This window comes from Ovis canadensis, chromosome 12 (genome assembly GCF_042477335.2).
Source record: "Ovis canadensis isolate MfBH-ARS-UI-01 breed Bighorn chromosome 12, ARS-UI_OviCan_v2, whole genome shotgun sequence".
NCBI lineage: Eukaryota > Metazoa > Chordata > Mammalia > Artiodactyla > Bovidae > Ovis > Ovis canadensis.
Window position 1 is genome coordinate 16,746,684 of NC_091256.1, and position 24,413 is coordinate 16,771,096.

At 39.1% G+C, this 24,413-nt stretch overlaps 1 protein-coding gene across 10 annotated transcripts in view; it reads right to left on the minus strand.

Annotated features, from left to right (window-relative positions):
- The window catches only part of LOC138416346 (complement factor H-related protein 4-like), a 147,725-nt gene that overhangs the window by 76,383 nt on the left and 46,929 nt on the right, over positions 1-24,413 (minus strand). The gene's annotated exons all lie outside the window — the stretch shown is intronic.

Consider the following 24,413-nt stretch of genomic DNA (forward strand, 5'->3'; position numbering starts at 1 on the left):
GGCATACAACTGCTGATAGTAGTCTCTTATGATCCTTTGTATTTCTGTGTTGTCTGTTGTGATCTCTCCATTTTCATTTCTAATTTTATTGATTTGATTTTTCTCTCTTTGCTTCTTGATGAGTCTGGCTAATGGTTTGTCAATTTTATTTATCCTCTCAAAGAACCAGCTTTTGGCTTTGTTGATTTTTGCTATGGTCTCTTTTGTTTCTTTTGCATTTATTTCTGCCCTAATTTTTAAGATTTATTTCCTTCTACTAACTCTGGGGTTCTCCAATTCTTCCTTTTCTAGTTGCTTTAGTTGTAGAGTTAGGTTATTTATTTGACTTTTTTCTTGTTTCTTGAGGTATGCCTGTATTGCTATGAACTTTCCTCTTAGCACTGCTTTTATAGTGTCCCACAGGTTTTGGGTTGTTGTGTTTTCATTTTCATTAGTTTCTATGCATATTTTGATTTCTTTTTTGATTTCTTCTGTGATTTGTTGGTTATTCAGAAGTGTGTTGTTCAACCTCCATATGTTGGAATTTTTAATAGTTTTTCTCCTGTAATTGAGATCTAATCTTAATGCATTATGGTCAGAAAAGATGCTTGGAATGATTTCGATTTTTTTGAATTTATCAAGTTTAGATTTATGGCCCAGGATGTGATCTATCCTGGAGAAGGTTCCATGAGCACTTGAAAAAAAGGTGAAGTTCATTGTTTTGGGGTGAAATGTGCTATAGATATCAATTAGGTCTAACTGATCTAATGTATCATTTAAAGTTTGCGTTTCTTTGTTAACTTTCTGTTTAGTTGATCTGTCCATAGGTGTGAGTGGGGTATTAAAGTCTCCCACTATTATTGTGTTACTGTTGATTTCCCCTTTCATACTTGTTAGCATTTGTCTTACATATTGTGGTGCTCCTATATTGGGTGCATATACACTTATAATTGTTATATCTTCTTCTTGGATTGTTCCTTTGATCATTATGTAGTGGCCTTCTTTGTCTCTTTTCACAGCCTTTGTTGTAAAGTCTATTTTATCGGATATGAGTATTGCCACTCCTGCTTTCTTTTGGTCTCTATTTGCGTGGTATAACTTTTTTCAGCCCTTCACTTTCAGTCTGTATGTGTCCCTTGTTTTGAGGTGGGTCTCTTGTAAGCAGCATATAGAGGGGTCTTGTTTTTGTATCCATTCGGCCAGTCTTTGTCTTTTGGTTGGGGTGTTCAACCCATTTACGTTTAAGGTAATTATTGATAAGTATGATCCCGTTACCATTTACTTTATTGTTTGGGTTCGGGATTATACGCCCTTTTCGTATTTCCTGTCTAGAGAATATCCTTTAGAATTTGTTGGAGAGCTGGTTTGGTGGTGCTGAATTCTCTCACCTTTTGCTTGTCTGTAAAGCTTTTGATTTCTCCTTCGTATTTGAATGAGATCCTTGCTGGGTACAGTAATCTGGGCTGTAGGTTATTGTCTTTCATCACTTTAAGTATGTCTTGCCATTCCCTCCTGGCCTGAAGAGTTTCTATTGAAAGATCAGCTGTTATCCTTATGGGAATCCCCTTGTGTGTTATTTGTTGTTTTTCCCTTGCTGCTTTTAATATTTGTTCTTTGTGTTTGATCTTTGTTAATTTGATTAATATGTGTCTTGGGGTGTTTCGCCTTGGGTTTATCCTATTTGGAACTCTCTGTGTTTCTTGGACTTGGGTGATTATTTCCTTCCCCATTTTAGGGAAGTTTTCAGCTATTATCTCCTGAAGGACTTTCTCATGATCTTTCTTTCTGTCTTCTTCTTCTGGGACTCCTATAATTCGAATGTTGGAGCATTTCATATTGTCCTGGAGGTCTCTGAGATTGTCCGCATTTCCTTTAATTCATTTTTCTTGTTTCCTCTCTGATTCATTTATTTCTACCATTCTATCTTCTATTTCACTAATCCTATCTTCTGCCTCCATTATTCTACTATTTGTTACCTCCAGAGTGTTTCTGATCTCATTTATTGCGTTATTCATTATATTTTGACTCTTTTTTATTTCTTCTAGGTCCTTGTTAAACCTTCCTTGCATCTTCTCAATCCTTGTCTCTAGGCTATTTATCTGTGATTCCATTTTGATTTCAAGATTTTGGATCATATTCACTATCAATATTCGGAATTCCTTCTCCGGTATATTCCCTACTTCTTCCTCTTTTGTTTGGTTTGGTGGGCAACTCTCCTGTTCCTTTACCTGCTGAGTATTCCTCTGTCTCTTCATCTTGGTTATATTGCTGCGTTTGGGGTGGCCTTTTTATATTCTGGTAATTTGTGGAGTTCTCTTTATTATGGAGTTTCCTCACTGTGGGTGGGGTTCTGTCAGTGGCTTGTCAAGGTTTCCTGGATAGGGAGGCTTGTGTTGGAGTTCTGGTGGGTGGAGCTGGGTTTCTTCTCTCTGGAGTGCAGTGGAGTGACCCGTAATGGGTTATGAGACATCAAAGGTTTTGGGATAATTTTGAGCTGCCTGTATATTGAAGCTCAGGGAAGTGTTCCTGTGTTGCTGGAGAATTTGCGTGGTATGTCTTGTTTTGGAACTTGTTGGCCCTTGGGTGGAGCTTGGTTTCGGTGTAGGTATGAAGGCATTTGATGAGCTCCTATTGCTTAATGTTCCCTGAATTCAAGAGTTCTCTAATGTTTTCAGGCTTTGGATTTAAGCCTCCTGCTTCTGGTTTTCAGTTTTATTTTTACAGTGGCCTCTAGGATTCTCCATCTATACTGCACCGATGATAAAACATCTAGGTTAAAGATGAAAAGTTTCTCCACATTGAGGGACACTCAGAGAGGTTCACTGAGTTACAAGGAGAAGAGAAGATGCAGGGGGTAGTTAGAGGTAACTGGAATGAGATGCGGTGAGATCAAAAGAGGAGAGAGCAAGCTAGCCAGTAGTCACTTCCTTATGTGCGCTCTATAGTCTGGACCGCTCAGAGGTATTTACAGAGTTATACAGGGAAGAGGAGAGGGAGGAAGTAGACAGAGGTGACCAGGAGGATAAGAGAGAGGAATGAGTAGGAGAGAGACAAATCCTGCCAGTAACCGGTTCCTTAGGTGTTCTCCACCGTCTGGAACACACAGAGATTCACAGAGTTGGATAGAGAAGAGATAGGGGAGAAAAGAGACAGAGGCCACCTGGTGGAGAAAAAGGAGAGTCCAGAGGAGGAGAGAGTGGTCAAGCCAGTAATCTCGCTCTCAGGTAAACTTGGGTAGTGAAGTTTGGGTTTTTAAATGTACAAAATTGACAACAAAAACCTAAGAGCAAAGATTAAAAATCTAGAGTAGAGGTTGGATTTTCAAAGATACAATATTAAAGAAAAGCAGAAGGAAAAAGGAAGAAAGAAAAAAAAAGAATTATTTAAAAAAAGAAACAAAACAAACAAACAAACAAACAAACAAAAACCCCACCAACAACCATCCAAAGACTATATATGGTGTTTGCCTTAAAAAAAAAAATCTTTTTTTTAAAAAAATAGTAATAGTAGGTTATAGAAATAAAAATTAGAGGAGAAATAGAAGACTTAACAGTTTAAAAAAAGTTAGAAAAAGAAAAAAAAGAAAACACACACACACAAAAACAAACAAACAAACAAACACACAAAAAAAAGGAATTATTTTAAAAATAGTAAAAATATCTGGCCCTTCTCTGATGTTATGGGCTGTATGGGATCACTTCCAAGGTGGTTCCCTCTGTTTAACTTCTTCTGTTTGCTGGTTTTTTAGGCTCACTAGTTCAGTCGCGCTGTGGGGAGGGGGGATGCTGCAGACAAATAGCACTGTCGTGTGCTCACAGTGTCTCAGCCCCGCTTGACCTGTCCCTTCTCACGGCGCACAAACCGCTCTGGCTCTACGATGCTCAGCCGGAACCATCTGGGGCTGGCCCTAGGCTGTGTGCACTTCCCCGGTCCAAGCTGCTCAGGTTCGGCACTCAGGCAGCCCTCAGAGGCACAGATTTGGCTGGGACTGCGCTTTGTGCCCTTCCCAGGTCCGAGTAGCTCAGGAGTTTGGAGAGCGCAATCGCCGCGGCTTGTCTCCTTTTCTGCTGCTGCTGCTCAGCTTTCTGGGTGGACTGCTGGCGCCCCCCATGAGGCAGATTGTGACTGTCCAGCACCCCCAGAAGTCTTAGCAAAGGAGCCTGCTTGCAGTTAGGTAAGTCAAGTCTCTCCGGGTCTGCAATTGCCCCTTTCCAGTCCTTACGGCTCTGGCTGCCTGTCCCCGGCGGGGGATGATCTGAAGCCGGCTTTTTCCGTTCCGTCCTTTGTTCTATGCTCGGTCCTGGCGGTGTCTTATGTTCAAGCTTTTCGCGTGGTAGCTATCCCACAGTCTAGTTTGCTAGCCCAAGTTAGATCTTTCTGGTTGCTCGTGGGGCGTTCCTGCCCAATTCTTACAAAGCACTGCAGCCCGCGCCTCCGGCACGTCCCTGCCCTGCCCTCACTTCCCAATGGCGGATGCAGGTGTCTGTGCTGCTTTTCCGCTGGGGGAGTTACTGGTGGGCTTGTAATCTCTTGGTTTTAATTATTTATCTATTTTTCCTTCCTGTTATGTTGCCCTCTGTGTTTCCAAGGCTCGCCACAGACTCGGCAGGGAGAGTGTTTCCTGGTGTTTGGAAACCTCTCTTCTTAAAATTCCCTTCCCGGGACGGGCTTCCCTTCCCGGGACGGAGCTCCCTCCCCACCTCCTTTGTCTCCTTTTTCATCTTTTATATTTTTTCCTACCTGTTTTTGAAGACAATGGTCTGCTTTTCTGGTTGCCTGATGTCCTCTGCCAGCCTACAGAAGTTGTTTTGTGGAGTTTGCTCGGCGTTGAAATGTTCTTTTGAGGAATTTGTGAGGGCGAAAGTGGTCTTCCCGTCCTATTCCTCTGCCATCTTTCCCTCTCCCCCCGGTCTTTTGTGGTTTTGAGGGTTGTTTTCCTCTTTAATTTTCAAAGTTTTTAAAAAAATTATTATCACTATTTTCCCACATATATTCTTTTGCTTGCTTTTCTTATTCTTTTTCTGTTGCTTGTTTTTCTTTAATATATGTAAAATTTCTTTATCTACCTCTATTTAAATTTGCTTTTCTAGCATTTCTTTCTTTTTATTCTTTTTCTTGCATTTCCTCACTATGTTTATTAGTCTGTTTTGCTTTAGTTGTTTTATTACCCAGTTGACATATGGCTCTGAATTTCTTTTCCAGTTTATACGTTTAGTCAGATTAGTTAATAACTAATTAATATCATTCTTACTTTACTTTGCTCACTGGATCAATCTCTTCTACTTTTTTTTTTCCACTGTTTTGGTTTTGTTTATGTGTGTATATGTCTGTGTATATTTCCCACTTTTTTGTTAGTACTTGCCTGATTTTGTATCTGCCATTTGTCTGAGGTTTGTAGTTTGTTTCTTGTTTTAGTGTGTTTGTTTTATTCCCTTTATGCCATTACAAACCACTTGTGGATTCTCACTTCCCTGGCCAGAGATCAGGCCCAGAACCTTTGAAGTGGGAACACTGACAAGACTCTAGACTGCTGTAAAACTCCTAACCCCAGGGAGTATTTATTAGTGAGAATTCCCATAAAAGCCTCCACCTGTATACACCTGGCATCACCCAACTGCCAGCAGCACCCAGTGTAGGATGCCTCACCCCAAACAAAAACAAAAACAAAAACCAAGATAAAAACACAAACCCAGTCATCAGCAAACACGACTTCCACTTCATACAGCCCTGCCCATCAGAGGGGAAAAAAAATGAAAACTTACCTCCTTTCACCAGAGTACAAACAAAAGTCACACCCAAAAGAAGCCTACACAAAACCAGTGACACAGCCTTACACAGCAAGGGCAGAAACCAAAAGGAAGGAGGAACTCAACATGAAAGCCTGAGAAGAGGAGACATCAAATGTAATAATGAAAAAAAGAAAAAAAAGCAAAGGTAAAAAAATATTGCTCAAATGAAGGAACAAACTAGAAGCACATAAGACCTAAAAAAAATAAAATAAAATAAACCCTAAGAGGAAGTAGTTCAAATACCTGAAAAAATTTCAGAATAATGATGGTAAAGATGTTCCAAAACCTTGAAAATAGAATGCATAAAATGCCAAGAAGCAATCAACACAACTAACACAATTACCAAGGATATAGAAGAAATAAAGAATAAACAAACAAAGATGACTAACACAATTACTGAAATTAAAAATACTCTAAGGTAAGGTAAGGTGAAGTCGCTCAGTCGTGCCGACTCTTTGCAACCCCGTGGACTGTAACCTGCTAGGCTTCTGTGTCCATGGGATTCTCCAGGCAAGAATACTGGAGTGGATTGCCATTTCCTTCTCCAGGGGATCTTCCAGACCCAGGGATCAAACCCAGGCCTCCCACATTGGAGGCAGGTGCTTTTAACCTCTGAGCCACCAGGGAAGCCAAAAATACTCTAGAAGGAAACAATAAGAGACTAACTGAAGCAGAAGAATGGCACAATGAGCTGGAAGATAGAATGGTTGAAACAGTTACTGATGAGCAGAGTAAAGGAAAAAGAATGAAAATAAATGAGGAGAGCTTCAGAGACCTCTGGGACAGTATTAAACACACCAACATTTGAGCTATAGAGGTCCCAGAGGAAGAAGAGAAAAAGAAAGCCACTGAGCAATTATTTGAAGATACTATAGTTGAAAACCTTCCCAGCATGGGAAAGGAAATAGTCAATCAAGTTCAAGAAGCACAGAGAGTCCAATACAAGATAAATTCAAGCAGAAACATGTCAAGACACATACTCACCAACAGAGATTAAACACAAGGAAAGAATATTAAAAGCAGCAAGGGAAAAGCAACAAGTAACACACAAGGGAAAAGCCATTCAATTCACAGCTGATGTTTCAGCAGAAATCCTGCAGGCCAAAAAGGAATGGCAGGATATCTTTTAAGTGCTGAAAGGGGGAAATCTACAAGCAAGATTACTTTACCTGGCAAGGATTTCATTCAAAATTGATGAAAAAATTAAAACTTTACAGACAAGCAGTAGTTAAGAGAATTTAGCACCACCAAACCAGCTTTACAACATATATTAAAGAGACATATAGGCAATAAGCATAAGACAAAGGAAAGACCTACAAAAAACTCGAAACAATTAAGAAAATGCTAATTGGGGAGCGGTCTTAAGATGGCAGAGGAATAGCATGGGAGATCACTTTCTCCCCCACATATTCATCAAAAGATATTTGAATGCTGAGCAACTTCCCCAAAACAACTTCTGAACACTGGCGGAGGACACCAGGCACCCAGAAAGGTGGTCCGTTCTCTTCCAAAGGATGTAGGACAAAATGTAAAAGACAAAAAGAGAGACAAAAGAGTTAGGAACAGAGACCCTTCCTGGGGAGGGAGTTGTGAAGGGGGACAAGTTTCCAAACCCCAGGAAACCCTCTCACCAGTGGGTCTGTGGGGAATTTTGGAACCTCAGAGGGCAACATAAAGTGAAAGAAAGAAAGAAGGACGCTCAGTTGCGTCCGACTCTTTGCGACCCTATGAACTGTAGCCTACCAGGGTCCTCTGTCCATGGGATTTTCCAGGCAAGAATACTGGAGTGGGTTGCCATTTCCTTCTCCACGGGATGTTCCCTACCCAGGGATCGAACCCAGGCCTCCTGCATTGCGGGCAGATGCTTTAACATCTGAGGCAGCAGGAAGAAGGCAACATAACAGGGAGGGGGAGGAAAAACACACACACAGAGAATACGTGCCTTAACCACAACTCCAAGTGGAGAAATATCTCAAACACTCACATCTGCCACCAGGAAGTGGGGGAGGCACTGTTGCATTACTTAGGGTTAAGGACCAGTCCTGAATGCCCTGAGGACAATCTGAAGGAGCTAACATGAGATAGCAGCACAAACTGTGGGACAGAGAGAGAGAGGGAAAAAAGAGAGAGAGAGAGAAAGAAAAGCTCTAACTTAAGCCACATCCTGGCCCGCTCACAGAACAAAGGATTGAGCGAATGCCAAAGGAGAGCTAGAAGGCTGCAGACCAGCTCCTTCCCCGCCACCACCCCCCACAACCCCCTGCGCCACTGGAGGCAGAGAGGCAGGCAGGTGACAGCCAGAGCCAGAAGGCAAGGGGCAATTTTGGCCCCAGAGACGGCATCCTCCACCAAACTGGGAGCAGGCTCCCACTTGCTAACCACATCTTCCTGGGATATTGGTCGGTTGACATCTGCCAGGACGGTTGCAACCTGAGATCAGCCCCTCAGGGGAGACACACGGCACACCTGAGACAGCGCTCTTGCAGCGCACCCAGTAAACCAAGAGACTGGGACCAGAGAGGTGATAAGGCGCACTGCACACCTGGGACAGTGTGCTCGCCAAGCACCTGGTTACCTGAGCTCCTCGGACCTGGGAAAGGCACAAAATGCAGGCCCAGCCGAGTCTATGCCTTTATGGAGAACCTGAACCTGAGCAACTTGGACCTGGGAAGTGCACGCAACCTAGGGCCTGCTTTGGAAAGTTCCCCTTCCAAGCAACCTGGAGTCTGAGCAGTTAGACAGGGAAAGCGCAGGCACCATGAGCTAGGGCAACCCAGTGTGGTCCATACACTGTGAGCACTCCCCACACATGCCAGTGATATTTGTTTGCAGTATTCCTCCCTCCCCACAGCACTACTGAACAAGTGAGCCTAAATAAGTGACCACCTCGCCCCCTGGCGTCAGGGAAGAAATTAGACACCAAAGAGACTTGCAAACAGAGGAGGCCAAAATAAACAAATAACAGGGAACTGCTCGCAAAGTGACAGGCACAACAGATTGAAACCCTGTAGTTAGCATTGACCAAGCACTGGAAGGGGGCTGTAGACCTTGAAAAGAAGTATAAGTTGGAACAAGGAACTATCTGAAACTGAACTGACACCACACTGCCCTCAAGAGCTCCAGAGAAATTCCTAGATATATTTTTACTATTATCATTTTTTAATTTTTCAGTTCTTTATTATTCCTTTAATTTTCATTTTTATAACCTATTATTACCTTGCAAAAAAAGACCCTATTTTGTAAAGCAAATTTCACATATGTATTTTTTATAATTTGTGATTGGTTTTGTATTTTTAATGTTGCATTTTTCAGAGTCTAACCTCTACTCTAGATTTTAAATCTTTGCTTTTTGTTATCGGTTATCAATTTTGTACCTTTAAGAATCTAATCTTCAGTACACATTTTAACTTACGGGTGTGATTACTGGTTTGATTGCTCTCTCCCCTATTGACTCTCCCTCTTCTCACCCAGGTCACCTCTACCTCCTCCCTCCCCGTATGCTTCTCTACTTAACTGTGAATCTCTTTGGGTGTTCTGGGCTATGGAGAACACTTAGGGAACTGATTACTGGCTAGATTGGTCTCTCCCTTTTTGACTGCCCTTCTCCTCGTGGTCACCTCTATCTCTCTTCTCCCTCTTCTCTTCTCTATTTAATTCTGTGAACCTCTCTGGGTGTTCCAGACTGTGGACAGCACATAGGGAATTGATTACTGGCTAAATTGCTCTCTCCCCTTTGGATTCCCCTCTTCACCTCCTGGTCACTTCTGTCTTCCTCCTCCCTCTTCTCTTCTCCATGTAACTCTGTGAACCTTTCTGGGTGCCCCTCACTGTGGAGATCCTTTTCACCATTTATCTAGATGTTTTATCAGCAGTGCTGACTGGATGGAGAAGTCTTGAGGCTACTGTAAGATTAAGACTGAAAGCATGAGGTAAGAGACTTATATCCCAAACTTGAGAACACCAGACAACTCCTGACTCCAGGAAACATTAACTGACAAGAGCACATCCCAAACCCTGCATACCTACACTGAAACCAAGTTCCACCCAAGAGCCAACAAGTTCCAGAGCAAGACATACCATGCTAATTCTTCAGCAACACAGGAACATAGCCTTGAGCCTCAAAATACAGGCTGTTCAAAGTCACACCAAACCAACAGACACCTCAAAACTCACTACTGGGCACTTCATGGCACTCAGAGAGAAGAGATTCAGCTCCACTCACCCGGACATGGACTCAAGCTTCCATAACCAGGAAACCTTGACAAGCCAAACGTCCAACCACACCCCCAGGGAGCAACCTTCCTTTATTTTTAGTCAACAATAAAGAGGAACCACAAACTTCCAGCATACAGAAAGGCCACCCCAAACAGAACAATCTAAATAAAATGAAAAGGCAGAGAAATATTCAGAAGGTAAAGGAACAGGATAAATCCCCAACAAACCAAACACAAGAGGAAGAGATAGTGAGTCTACCTCAAAAAGAATTCAGAATAATGACAGTAAAGATGATCCAAAATCTTGAAAACAAAATGAAGTTACAGATAAATAGACTAGAAACGAGGATTGAGAAGATGCAAGAATGTTTAACACGGACCTAGAAGAGATAAAAAAGAATCAATCAATAATGAATACTCAATAAATAAGATCAAAAGAACTCTGGTGGGAACCAACAGTAGAATAACTGAAGCAGAGGATAGGATAAGTGAGGTAGAAGATAGAATGGTGGAAATAAATGAAGCAGAGAGGAAAAAAGAAAAAAAGAATTTTAAAAAAATGAGGACAACATCAGAGACCTCTGGGACAATGTTAAATGTCCCAACATTTGAATCATAGGGGTCCCAGAAGAGAAAAAGAAAGGCCATGAGAAAATACTTGAGGAGATAATAGTTGAAAACGTCCTCAAAATATGGAAGGAAATAGCCACCCAAGTCCAAGAAAGCCAAAGGCTCCAAAACAGGATAAACCCAAGGTGAAACACCCCAAGACACATATTAATCAAATTAACCAAGATCAAACACGAAGAGCAAATATTAAAAGCAGCAAGGGAAAACCAACAAATAACACACAAGGGGATTCCCATAAGGATAACAGCCGATCTTTCTACAGAAACTCTTCAGGCCAGAAGGGATTGGCAGGACATACTTTTAGTGGTGAAAGAGAAAAGCCTACAACCCACATTACTATACCCAGTAAGGACCTCATTCAAATATGAAGGAGAAAAGAAAAGCTTTATAGACAAACAAAAGCTGAGAGAATTCATCACCACCAAACCAGCACTTCAACAAATGATAGAGGAACTTCTCTAGACAGGTAACAAAGAAAAGGTTTATAAGTAAGTAAGTGTTAGTCACTCAGTCATGCTCGACTCTTTGTGACCCCAAGAATGGCAGCCCATCAGGCTTCTGTGTCCACGAGATTTTCCAGGTAAGGATACCGGAGTAGTTTGCCATGTCCATCTCCAGGGGATCTTCCCAAACAAGGGATCGAACCCGGGTCTCCTGCATTGCAGCCAGATTATTTACCAATTGAGCTACAAGGGAAGCTATTAAGGTTTTTTAACTTGAATCCAAAATAGCAAAATAAATAGCAATGGAATCATACTTAACAATAATTACCCGAAAATGTAAATGGGTTGAATGCCCCAACCAAAGAACAAAGACTGGCGGAATGATACAAAAACAAGACCCCTATATATGCTGCCTACAAGGGACCCACCTCAAAACATGGGACACACAAAGACTGAAAGTAGAAGGTTGGAAAAATATATTTCAAGCAAATGCAGACCAAAAAAAGCAGGAGGAGCAATACTCATATCAGACAAAATAGACTTTGAAATAAAGGCCATGAAAAATTACAAAGAAAGACACTAAATAATGATCAAAGGATCAATCCAAGAAGAAGATATAACAATTATAAATATATATGCACCCAACAGAAGCACACCACAATATCTAAGGCAAATGCTAACAAGTGTGAAAGGGGAAATTAACAGTAACACAATAATAGTGGGAGACTTTAATATCCCACTAAGAAATATGGATAGATCAACTAAAAAGAAAATTAGCAAGGAAACACAAATTATAAATGATACAGTGGACTAGATAGACATAATGAATATCTATATGATATTTCACCCCCAAACAATGCATTTCACCTTTTTCTCATTAGCACATGGAACCTTCTACAGGATAGATCACATACTGGGCTAAATCTAGCCTTAGTAAATTCAAAAAATTGAAATCATTCCAAGCCTCTTTTCTAATCCCAGTGCAGTAAGATTAGATGTCAACTACAGGGAAAAAAAAAAACTATTAAAAATACAAATATATGGAGTCTAAACAACATGCTTCTGAATAACCAACAAATCACAGAAGAAATTAAAAATGAAACCAAAATATCCATAGAAATGAATGAAAATGAAAACACAGCAACACAAAACCTAAGGGATTCAGTAAAAGCAGTGCTAACGGGAAGATTCATAGCATTACAAGCTTACCTCAAGAAACAAGAGAAAAATCAAATAAATAACCTAACTGTACACCTAAAGCAACTAGAAAAAGAAATGAAGAACCCTAGGGTTAGTAGAAGGAAAGAACTCATAAAAATTAGGGCAGAAGTAATTGAAAAATAAACAAAGGAGACTATAGCAAAAATCAACATAACTAAAAGCTGGTTCTTTGAGAAGATAAATAAAATAGAAAAACCATTAGCCAGACTCATTAAGAAACAAAGGGAGAAAAATCAAATCAAAAGAATTAGAAATGAAAATGGAGAAATCACAACAGACAACACAGAAATACAAAGGATCATAAGAGATTACTATCAGCAATTTTATGACAATAAACGAAAACTACAGATCAATATCACTGACGAACATAGATGCAAAAATCCTTAAAAAAAATTCTAGGAAATAAAATCCAACAACATATTAAAAAAATCATACATCATGACCAAGTGGGCTTTATCCCCGGGATGCAAGGATTCTTCAATATTCACAATTCAATCAATGTGATACACAATATTAACAAATTAAAAGATAAAAACCATATAATTATCTCAATATATGCAGAGAAAGCTTTGACAAAATTCAACATTCATTTATGATAAAAAAAAAAACCCTCCAGAAAGCATGCATAGAAGGAACATAACTCAGAATGATAAAGGCCATATATGATAAACCCACAGCAAACATTACCCTCAAAGGTGAAAACTTGAAAGTATTTTCCCTAAAGTCAGGAACAAGAGAAAGGTGCCCATTCTCACTACCACTATTCAACATAATTTTGGAAGTTTTAGCCATAGAAATCAGCGGAGAAAACAGAAATAAATGGAATCCAGATTGGGAAAAAGTAGTAAACCTCTCACTATTTGCAGATGACATGATCCTCTACATAGAAAACCCTAAAGACACTACTGGAAAATTACTAGAGCTAATCAATAAATATAGTGAAGTTGCAGGATATAAAATTAACACACAGAAATCCCTTGCATTCCTATACACTAACAATGAGAAAACAGAAAGAGACATTAAGGAAACAATTCCATTCACCAGTGCAATGAAAACAATAAAATAGTTGGGAATAAATCTTCCTAAAGAAACAAAAGACATATATATAGAAAACTATAAAACATTGATGGAAAAACTCAAAGAACACAAATCAATATAGAAATATACCCTGTTCATGGATCAAAAGTATCAATATAGTGAAAATGAGTATACTACAAGAAGCAATCTATAGATTCAAAGCAATTCCTATCAAGCTACTAATGGCATTTTTCAGAGAAGTAGAATAAATAAATTCACAATTTAGTATGGAAATACAAAAAAATCTCGAAGAGCCAAAGCAATTTTGAGAAAGAAGAATGGAACTGGAGGAATCAACCTACCCGACTTTAGACTATATTACAAAGCTACAGTCCATAAGACAGCATAGTACTGGCACAATGCCAAAAACATAGATCAATGGAACAAGATAGAAAGCCCAGAGATAAACCCATGCATCTATGGAAACCTTATCTTTGACAAAGGAGGCAAGAATATACAATGGAGAGAAGACAATCTCTTTAACAAGTGGTGCTGGGAAAACTGGTCAACCACTTGTAAAAGAATGAAACTAGAACAGTTTCTAATACCATACAGAAAAATAAATTCAAAATGGATTAAAGATCTAAATGTAAGACCAGAAACTATAAAACTCCTAGAGGAAAACATGGGCAAAACACACTCTGACATAAATCATAGCAAGATCCCCTATGACCCACCTCCCAGAGTAATGGAAATAGAAGCAAAAATAAACAAATGGGACCTAATTAAACTTAAAAGCTTTTGCACAATGAAGGAAACTTTAAGTAAGTTGAAAAGATAGCCTTCAGAATGGGAGAAAATAATAGCACATGAAGCAACTGACAAGGAATTATTCTCCAAACTATACAAGCAGCTCATGCAGATCAATTTACAGAAAAACAAATGACCCAATCAAAAAATGGGTCAAGGAACTAACAGACGTTTCTCCAAAAAGACATACAGATGGCTAACAGACACATGAAAAGATGTTCAACACTACTCATTATCAGAGAAATGCAAATTAAAATCACAATGAGGAACCATCTCATGCTGGTCAGAAAGGCTGCCATCAAAAAGTCTACAAACAATAAATGCTGGAGAGTATGGAGAAAAGGGAACCTTCTTACACTGCTTGTGGGAATGTAAACTAGTACAGCCACTATGGAGAAGAGTGTGGAGATTCCTTAAGAAACTGGAAATAGAACTGCCATATGATCCAGCAATCCCACTTCCGGGCATACACACTGAAGAATCCATAATTGAAAGGGACACGTGTACCCCATTGTTCATCGTAGCACTGTTTACAATAGCTAAGACATGAAAGCAACACAGATGCCCACTGGCAAATTAATGGATAAGAAAGCTGTGGTATGTATACACAATGGAATACTACTCAGTGATTAAAAAATGCATTTGAATCAGTTCTAATGAGGTGGATGAAAATGGAGCCTATTGTACAGAGTGAAGTAAGTCAGAAAGAAAACACCAGTACAGTATATTAAGGCATATGTATAGAATTTAGAAAGATGTTAATGATGACCCTAAATGTGAGACAGCAAAAGAGATAGGAGGTAAACCACAGACTTTTGAACTCTGTGGGAGAAGGCAAGGGTGGGATGATTTAAGAGAATAGCATTGAAACGTATATTATAATATGTGAAATAGATTGCCAGTCCTGGTTCGATGCATGAGACAAGGGCCTCAGGGCCAGTGCACTGGGATGACTTTGAGGGATGGGATGGGGAGGGAGGTTGGAGGTGGCTTCAGGATGGGAGACACATGTACACTCTTGGCTGATTCATGTCAACATATGGCAAAAATCGCTACAGTATTGTAAATTAATTAGCCTCCAATTAAAATAAATTAATTAATTTAAAAAATGCTGTAGGAACATGCAGCATTAGATTATAATAGTAAAATGCTAATAGTAATATATAAATAATTACTTTAAATGTAAATGGATTAAACTCTCCAACTAAAAGACACAGATTGGCTGAATGGATAGAAAACAAGACCCATATATAGGCTGTCTACAAGAGACCCACTTCAGACCTAGAGACACATACAGACTGAAAGTAAAAGGATGGAAAATATATACCATGCACATGGAAATGAAAAGGAAGTTGGAGAGGCAATTCTAACTTCTGACCAAATTGACTTTAAAATAAAGAATATTATACAAGATAAAGACGGGACATTACATAATGATCAAGGAATCAATCCCAAAAGAAGACAAAATTCTAAACATCTATGCACCCAGCATAGAAGCACCTCAGTACATGAGTCAAATACTAACAAACATAAAAAGGGAAACTGACAGAAACACAATAATGGTAAGGGATGTTAACACCCCAGTTATACCAATGGGCAGATCATCAAAATAGAAAATTAATAAGGAAACACAAACCTTGAATGAAACATTAGACCAAAGGGACCTAATTGATATCTTCAGTATTTTCCACACAAATTCAAAAGAAGACACTTTCTTCTCAAGTGTGCTTGGAACATTTTCCAGGATAGACTATCAGATCAGATCAGTCGCTCAGTCATGTCCGACTCTTTGCAACCCCATGCACTGCAGCATGCCAGGCCTCCCTGTCCATCACCATCTACCAGAGTTCACTCAAAGTCACGTCCATCGAGTAGGTGATGCCATCCAGCCATCTCATTCTCTGTCGTACCCTTCTCCTCCTCAACCCAATCCTTCCCAGCATCAGAGTCTTTTCCAATGAGTCAACTCTTCACATGAGGTGGCCAAAGTACTGAAGTTTCAGCTTTAGCATCATTCCTTCCAAGGAAATCCCAGGGTTGATCTCCTTCAGAGTGAACTGGTTGGATCTCCTTGTAGTCCAAGGGACTCTGAAGAGTCTTCTCCAACACCACAGTTCAAAAGCATCAATTCTTCAGTGCTCAGCCTTCTTCACAGTCCAACTCTCACATTCATACATGACCACTGGAAAAATCATAGCCTTGACTTGACAGACCTTTGTTGGCAAAGTAATGTTTCTGGTTTTGAATATGCTACCTAGGTAGGCCATAACTTTCCTTCCAAGGAGTAAGTGTCTTTTAATTTCATGGCTGCAGTCACCATCTGCAGTGATTTTGGAGCCCCCAAAAGTAAAGTCTGACACTGTTTCCACAGTTTCCCCATCTATTTCTCATGAAGTGACAGGACCAGATGCCATGATCTTCGTTTTCTGAATGTTGAGCTTTAAGCCAAATTTTTCACTCTCCTCTTTCACTTTCATCAAGAGGCTTTTGAGTTCCTCTTCACTTTCTGCCATAAGGGGTGGTGTCATCTGCATATCTGAGGTAATTGATATTTCTCCCGGGAATCTTAATTCTAGCGTGTGCTTCTTCCAGCCCAGCGTTTCTCATGATGTACACTTCATAGAAGTTTAATAAGCAGGGTGACAATATACAGCCTTGATGTACTCCTTTTCTTATTTGGAAACAGTCTGTTGTTCCATGTCCAGTTCTAACTTTTGCTTTCTGACCTGCATATAGGTTTCTCAAGAGGAAGGTCAGGTAGTCTGGTATTCCTATCTCTTTCAGAATTTTCCACAATTTATTGTGATCCTCACAATCAAAGGCTTTGGCATAGTCTATAAAGCGGAAATAGATGTTTTTCTGGAACTCTCTTGCTTTCTCCATGATCCAGCGCATGTTGGCAATTTGATCTCTGGTTCCTCTGCCTTTTTAAAACCAGCTTGAACATCTGGAAGTTCACGGTTCACATATTACTGAAGCCTGGCTTGGATAATTTTGAGCATTACTTTACTAGCATGTGAGATGAGTGCAATTGTGTGGTAGTTTGAGCGTTTTTTGGCATTGCCTTTCTTTGGAATTGGAATGAAAACTGACCTTTTCCAGTCCTGTGGCCACTGCTGAGTTTTGCAGATTTGCTGGCATATTGACTGCAGCACTTCACAGCATCATCTTTCAGGATTTGAAGTAGCTCAACTGGAATTTCATCATCTCCACTGTAAAGGAGCAATATTACATAGGAATCTGGAATGTCAGGTCCATGAATCAAGGCAATTGGAAGTGGTCAAACAGGAGATGACAAGAGTGAACATCTACATTCTAGGAACCAGCGAACTAAAATGGACTGGATTGGATGAATTTAACTCAGATGACCATTATATCTACTACTGTGGGCAGGAATCCCTTAGAAGAAATGGAGTAGCCAACATGGTTAACAAAAGAGTTAACCAAATGGTTAACCAAAGTGCAGTACTTGGATGCAATCTCAAAAATGACAGAATGATCTCTGTTCATTTCCAAGGCAAACCATTCAATATCACGGTAATCCAAGTCTATGCCCCAACCAGGAACGCTGAAGAAGCTGAAGTGGAACGGTTTTATGAAGACCTACACGACCTCATAGAATGAACACCCAAGAAAAAGAGGATAGACTATATTTGAGCCAATAATTAAACCTCAGTAAATGATTAAACATTGAAATTCTATGAAGCATTTTTTCTGACCACAATACTATGAGACTAGATATCAATTACAGTAAAAAACACAAACACTTGGAGATTAAACAATATGCTTTTACATAATGAACAGGTAAGTGAAGAAATCAAAAGGGAAATCAAAGAATTCTTGAAACAAATGACAATGAAAACATCACAACTCAAAAACTATGGAATGCAACAAAACAGTTCTAAGAGGGAAGTTTAGCAAAAAAAAAAAATAATCAAATAGACCTCCTAACTTTACACCTAAAACAACTGGATAAAGAAGGACATTAAAAAAAAAGTTAGTAGAAGGAAAGAAATCCTACAGATCAGATCAGGAATGAGTGAAAAAGAAATGAAGGAACAATAGTAAAGATTAATAAAACTAAAAGGTGCTTCTTTGATAAGATAAACAAAATTGTCAATTAGTCAAATCCATCAAGAAAAAAAAGGGAGAAAAATCAAATCCACAAAATTAGGAATGAGAAAGGAGAGGGTAACAGACAACACAGAAATACAAAGGATCATAAGGGGTTACTATAAGCAACTATATGCCAATAAAATGAACAACATCTATTCTTAGAAAAGTTCAATCTACCAAGACTGAACCAGGAAGAAATAGAAATTATGAACAAGCCAATTACATGCACTGAAATTGAAAATGTGATTTTAAAAACTCCCAGAAAATTGAAGCACAGGGCCAGATAGTTTCACAGGTGAATTCTCTCAAACATTTAGAGAAGAGCTAATGCCCATATTTATCAAACTCTTTTAAAAAACTGCAGAGGAAGGATCGCTTCCATACTCATTCTACAAGCCATCATCACCCTAATACCAAAACCAGACAAAGATAACACGAAAAAGAAAGTTACAGGCCAATATTATTGATGAAAATAGATGGAAAAATCCTCAGCAAAACTCTAGCAAACAGAATTCAAAAATACATTAAAAAGATAGCACACTATGATCAAGCTGGGTTAATTCCAAGGATGCAAGCATTCTTCAATATACTTGTGTATATCCATCAATGTGATATACCATATTAACAAATTGCAAGATAAAACCATATGGCCATCTCAATAGAGGCAGAAAAAGCTTTTGAAAAATTTCAGTACCCATTTATGATAAATACTTTTCAAAACATGAGCAAAGAAGGAACCTACCTCAGCATAATAAAGGCCATATATGAGAAACCCAGAACAAACATTATTCTCAAAGGTGAAAAACTGAAAGCATTCCCTCTGAGATTAGGAAAAGACAAGGGTTCCCACTCTCACCACTATTAGTCAACATTGTTTGGAAGCCCTTGCAACAGCAATCACAGAAGAAAAAGAAATAAAAGGAATCCAGATTGGAAAAGAAGAAGCAAAACTCTCATTGTTTGCAGACAGACGATACTATACATAGAAAATCCTAAAGATATATTCAGAAAAGTGCTAGAGGTAATCAGTGAATTTAGCAAACTGGCAGCATACAAAATGAATACACAGAAATCACTTGCATTCCTCTGTACTAACAATGAAACATCAGCAAGAGAAATTAAGGTATCAATACCATTTACCATTGCAACAAAAAGAATAAAATGTCTAGGGAAAAAAACCTAAGGAGACAAAAGAGCTATATACAGAAATGTACAAGACATTGAGGAAAGAAATCAAAGACAACATAAAGAGATGGAGAGATATTCCATGTTCCTGGGTTAGAAGAATCAACATTATGAAAAGGACTATACTACCAAATATAATCGGAAGATTCAATGCAATCTGTATCAAAATACCAATGCTATTTTTCACAGAACTAGAACAAAAAGTCATAATTCATATGGAAACACAAAAGACCTGAATAGCCAAAGCAATCTTGAGAAAGATAGAGCTAGAGAAATCAGCCTTCCTGACTTCAGACTGACTACAAAGCTATAGTTATCCAGACAGTATGGTACTGGCAGAAAAACAGAAATACAGACCAATGGAACAAGATAGAAAGTCCAGAGATTAACCCATACACCTACGAATAACTTATGTTTGACAAAAGAGGCAAAAGGGTCTTTCATAAGTGCTGCTGGGAAAACTTTGACAGCTACATGGAAATGAATGAAATTAGACTACTTTCTAACACCATACACAAAGATAAACTCAAAATGGATGGAAAACACAGGCAGAACACCCTTTGTCATAAATCACAGCAAGATCCTCTATGACCCACCTCCTAGAGTAATGGAATAAAAACAAAGATAATCAAGTGGGACGTAATTAAACTTAAAAGCTTCTCCACAGCAAAGGAAACTATGAATAAGGTGAAAAGACAATGCTCAGAATGGGAAAAGAAAAATACCAAATGAAACAACTGACAAAGGATTAATTTCCAAAACATACAAGCAGCTCATACAAATCAATACCAGAAAAACAAAAAACCCAATCAAAAAGTGGGGAAAAGACCTAAACGGACATTTGTCTAAAGACCTAAAATGGCTAATAAACGCATGAATATATTCTCAATATCACTATTAGAGAAACACAAGTCAAAACTACAATGAGACATCACTTCACACCAGTCAGGATGACCATCATTAAAAAGTCTACAAACAATAAATGCTGGAGAAGGTGTGAAGAAAAGGGAACCCTCTTGCACTGTTAGTGGGAATGTAAATTGATACAGCCACTATAAAGAACAGTATGGAGAGTACTTACAAAGCCAGGAGTAAAACCACTATATGACCCACCAACCCCACTCCTAGGTATATACCCTGAGGGAACCAAAATTGAAAAAGACACATGTACCCCAATGTTCCCTGAAGTTCCATCTACAACAGCTAGGACATGGAAGCAACATAGATGTCCACAGATTAATAGATAAAGAAGCTCCGCTACATATATACAGTGGAATATTACTCGGTCATAAAAAGGAATGCACTGGAGTCAGTCCTAAAGAGGTGGATGAACATACAGCCTAGTATACAGAGTGAAGTAAGTCAGAAAGAGAAAAACAAATATCAAAAAAAAATATCATATACTAACACATATACATGGTATCTAGAGATATTGTACTGATAAACCTATTTGCACAGCAGCAATAGAGACACAGACACTGAGAACAGACTGATGGACACGGCTGGCAGGGAGGAAGTAGAGGGTGGCATGTACGGAGAGGGTTAGCATGCAAAGTTAAACTACCATATGTAAAATAGCCAATGGGAATTTGCTGTATGACTCAAGGAATTCAATCCAGAGCTCAGTAACAACCTAGAAGGGTGGGATGGGCAGGGAAATGGGAGGGATGTTCATGTGGGAGGGGACATGGGTAAATCTATGGCTGATTCTTGTTGATGTTTGGTAGAACCCAACATAATACTGTAAAGTAAGTATACTTCCATTAAAAATAAATAAATATAAAATAAACAACCACCCACCCCTGAAATTCAACATGCCAATGGACCCAGGAGAAGGCTCACTCATGCATGCATGAAGTAAAAGGCAGACAGATCTCTGTCTTGACTGTGATGCCTACAGTGGCTCATGAACTATCTCAATTCCCTCTCAGCTGCACTCTAGCAGTCCTGGAAAACCTATCTTTAAAATTCATGCATGGAGCTAAGTCCTTCTGTGAAACTCCAGGTATTGACAAGTGGACCTCTGTCTGCTTCATTCACACACCCTTCCACCCTGTGGCCAGATCCCTGTGGTTACAACTGACCCAGAGGGAAGAGCAACCTTTGACAGACCACCAGTGAGCTCGCACATAAATTTGGCTTAAACCTGTGGCCCAGAACAAGAACACAAGATTAGTAGCACTGAAGCATATATATTGTCATATGTGAAGCGGATTGCCAGTCCAGGTTTGATGCATGAGACAGGGTGCTCAGGGATGGTGCACTGCAATAACCCTGAGGGATGGGATTGGGAGAGAGGTGGTAGGGGGATTCAGGATGGGGAACACATGTACGCCCATGGCTGATTCATGTCACTGTATGGCAAAAACCACTACAATATTGTAAAGTAACTAGCATCCATTTAAAATAAAAATTTTTTAAGTAAAAAAATAAAAATAAAAAAAGATGTAGTTCTACTTTGGGGAAAACAAAGGACAGGCTGTCAGTACCATTTCTTGTGCACTAATGTATCTAGACAAGACATACAAGCACAGGAATTCTGACAAAACAGGGATGAGAAGTGTCAGCAGGTACCACTATAGAAGATTCGAAATAGCTCTGGAGTCTCTAGCAGGGCTGAAGGAAGTTGTCTCTCACCCAAAAGAGACTGGAACTTTAATTAGAAAAACAGCACCACAAAACTTCAAGGAACATGAACTCAAAGTACCATGACACTAACAAAGTATAAAAATCTTCAGTATTCACATCCAATTGGCAATGTGTGATTGATCCAGTGAAGAATTCAAAATAGCCATTTTAAATAACTCGGTGTGCTATAGAAAATACAGTAAGATACTTGAACAAAAGCAGGAAAACAATAAACAATGGACAAAACAAGCAGTTTAATAAAAACATACAAATCATAAAAAAAAAAAAAAACAGAAACTCTGGTGCTGAAGGTTCCAAGGATGAAATGAAAAAAATCATTAAAGAGCATCAACCACAGAGTCAAAAAGGTGAAAGAATCTGTGAGATAGATGATATATCAAAGTTACCCTGTCTAGGGAGATTAAAAACAAAATTAAATTTTAAAAAAAGAATGAAAAAGAACAAAGAAAGGCTACATGATCTATGCTACATTGAAAACAGAACTGATTTGCAAATTACTGAAGTTCCCGGAGGAGAAAAGGAGATGGGGAAGAAAACATATTTAAGGAGTAATGTCTGAGAACTTCCCAAATCAAGGATGCTATTTGAATATCTAAGTTCAGGAAGCTTACAGGTGACCAAACCAAATCAACTTAAAAAATCCTCTCCAAAACACATTTATAATAAAATTGCAAAAATCAAAGAAAACTAGAGAAGCCTTCAAGCAGCATGAAGAAAAAACAAACAAGCTAACAAAACAAAAACCTTGAAATTTACTAAGAAGCCTTCATTTGGATCTTAGCAAATCTCTCAGCAGAAACCTACTAGGCCAGGAGAAAGTGGGATGATATACTCCAAGTGTTGAAAGAAAAAACTACCAAAGAAGAATACTTGAAAATATCATTCAGAAAAGAAACGAATATAAAGATTTTACCAGACCAACAAATACTGAGAAAAGAGAACACAACTAGACCTTCCTTGAGGAGGGCATGGCAACCCACTCCAGGATTCTTGCCTGGAGAACCCCATGGAGGGACGAGCCTGGTGGGCTGCTGCCCACAGGGTTGCAAAGAGTCAGACGCAGCTGAGGTAACTGAGCAGGCACACAGACCTTCCTTACTGAAACACTTAAAGGAATTATTGAATTTGAAATAAAAGAATGCTAATTCATTCCATGAAAATACCTAGTACACTGGTAAATTTAAGTGCACACTCATATACAGAACACTGCAGTACCTTGAGATGGAATGTTAAACACAGCTATTTAAGAGTTAAAGTACAGGAATATAAAAATTACTATATCTACAATTATTTTTAAATTAAGTACATATTATAAAAAGAGGTAAATCATGACATCAAAAAGATAAAATGGAGAAGGCTAAAAGGAAGGAGATTTAATATGTGGATGATGTTCATATATTATCAGCATAAAATACAGTGCTCTCTCTGTAAGGAGTTTTATGTAAATCTCAAGGTAAAAGAAGCAAGAATCCATACTAGATTCACAAATGGTAAAGAAAGTTTATTAAATGCCTCCTACTACTACAAAAATCATGAATTCAAAGAGGCAAGCCATCAGAGGAAGGAAAGAATTCGGAAACTATAAAACATCCTGTAAAATAAAACAGATAATATTAATACATCCTTATCTATCAATAATTACTCTAAATATAAAGGATTGCATGTTTGCATGCTAAGTCACTACAGTTGTGTCTGACTCTTTGAGACTCAATGGACTGTAGCCCTCCAGGCTCCTCTGCCCATGGGATTTCCCAGGCAAGAACAGTGGAGTGGGTTGCCATTTCCTTCTCCACTGTTCTCTTCTACCTCAATGAAATTCTTAAGCAATTAATTTGAATTACTTATCAGACAAATCGTCCATATCTATTATTTGGGTCAGTAACTGAAAAACTATTGTATTTCTCTGTTAACATTTTAGTCCTTTGATGTCTATGTCCATTGAAGTCTCAAGTTGCTGCGTTTGCATTTAAAGAAGCAGTCACTCCCTCCAGTCTTTACAGACTGACCTGGGGAGGGAAGTACACTGTCACATTGCTAGGGATTTTGAGACTTTTCAGACATTTTTAAAGGAGACACCTGTCCCATGTACTCAACTCTTCCTAGGAAAGAATTCTGAAGCTCATATGCTTCTATCCACGCAGCACAGTCTCTGTGCCGACAGTTTCCTGGCTGCTTCCCTGGGGCAATGTCAAATGCTCACATTCATGTGCTTTCTCACAGACCCACGGGGACAGGTTGGCTTCTGGATGTCCCACAGGCCATCTGCAAAGGTCTAGGTGCCACCATGGGGACTTACACAGGGAGCTGGCCCTGGGGAGGGGATGTAGATGAGATGAGGGGCCCAGGGGTGAGCAGAACCA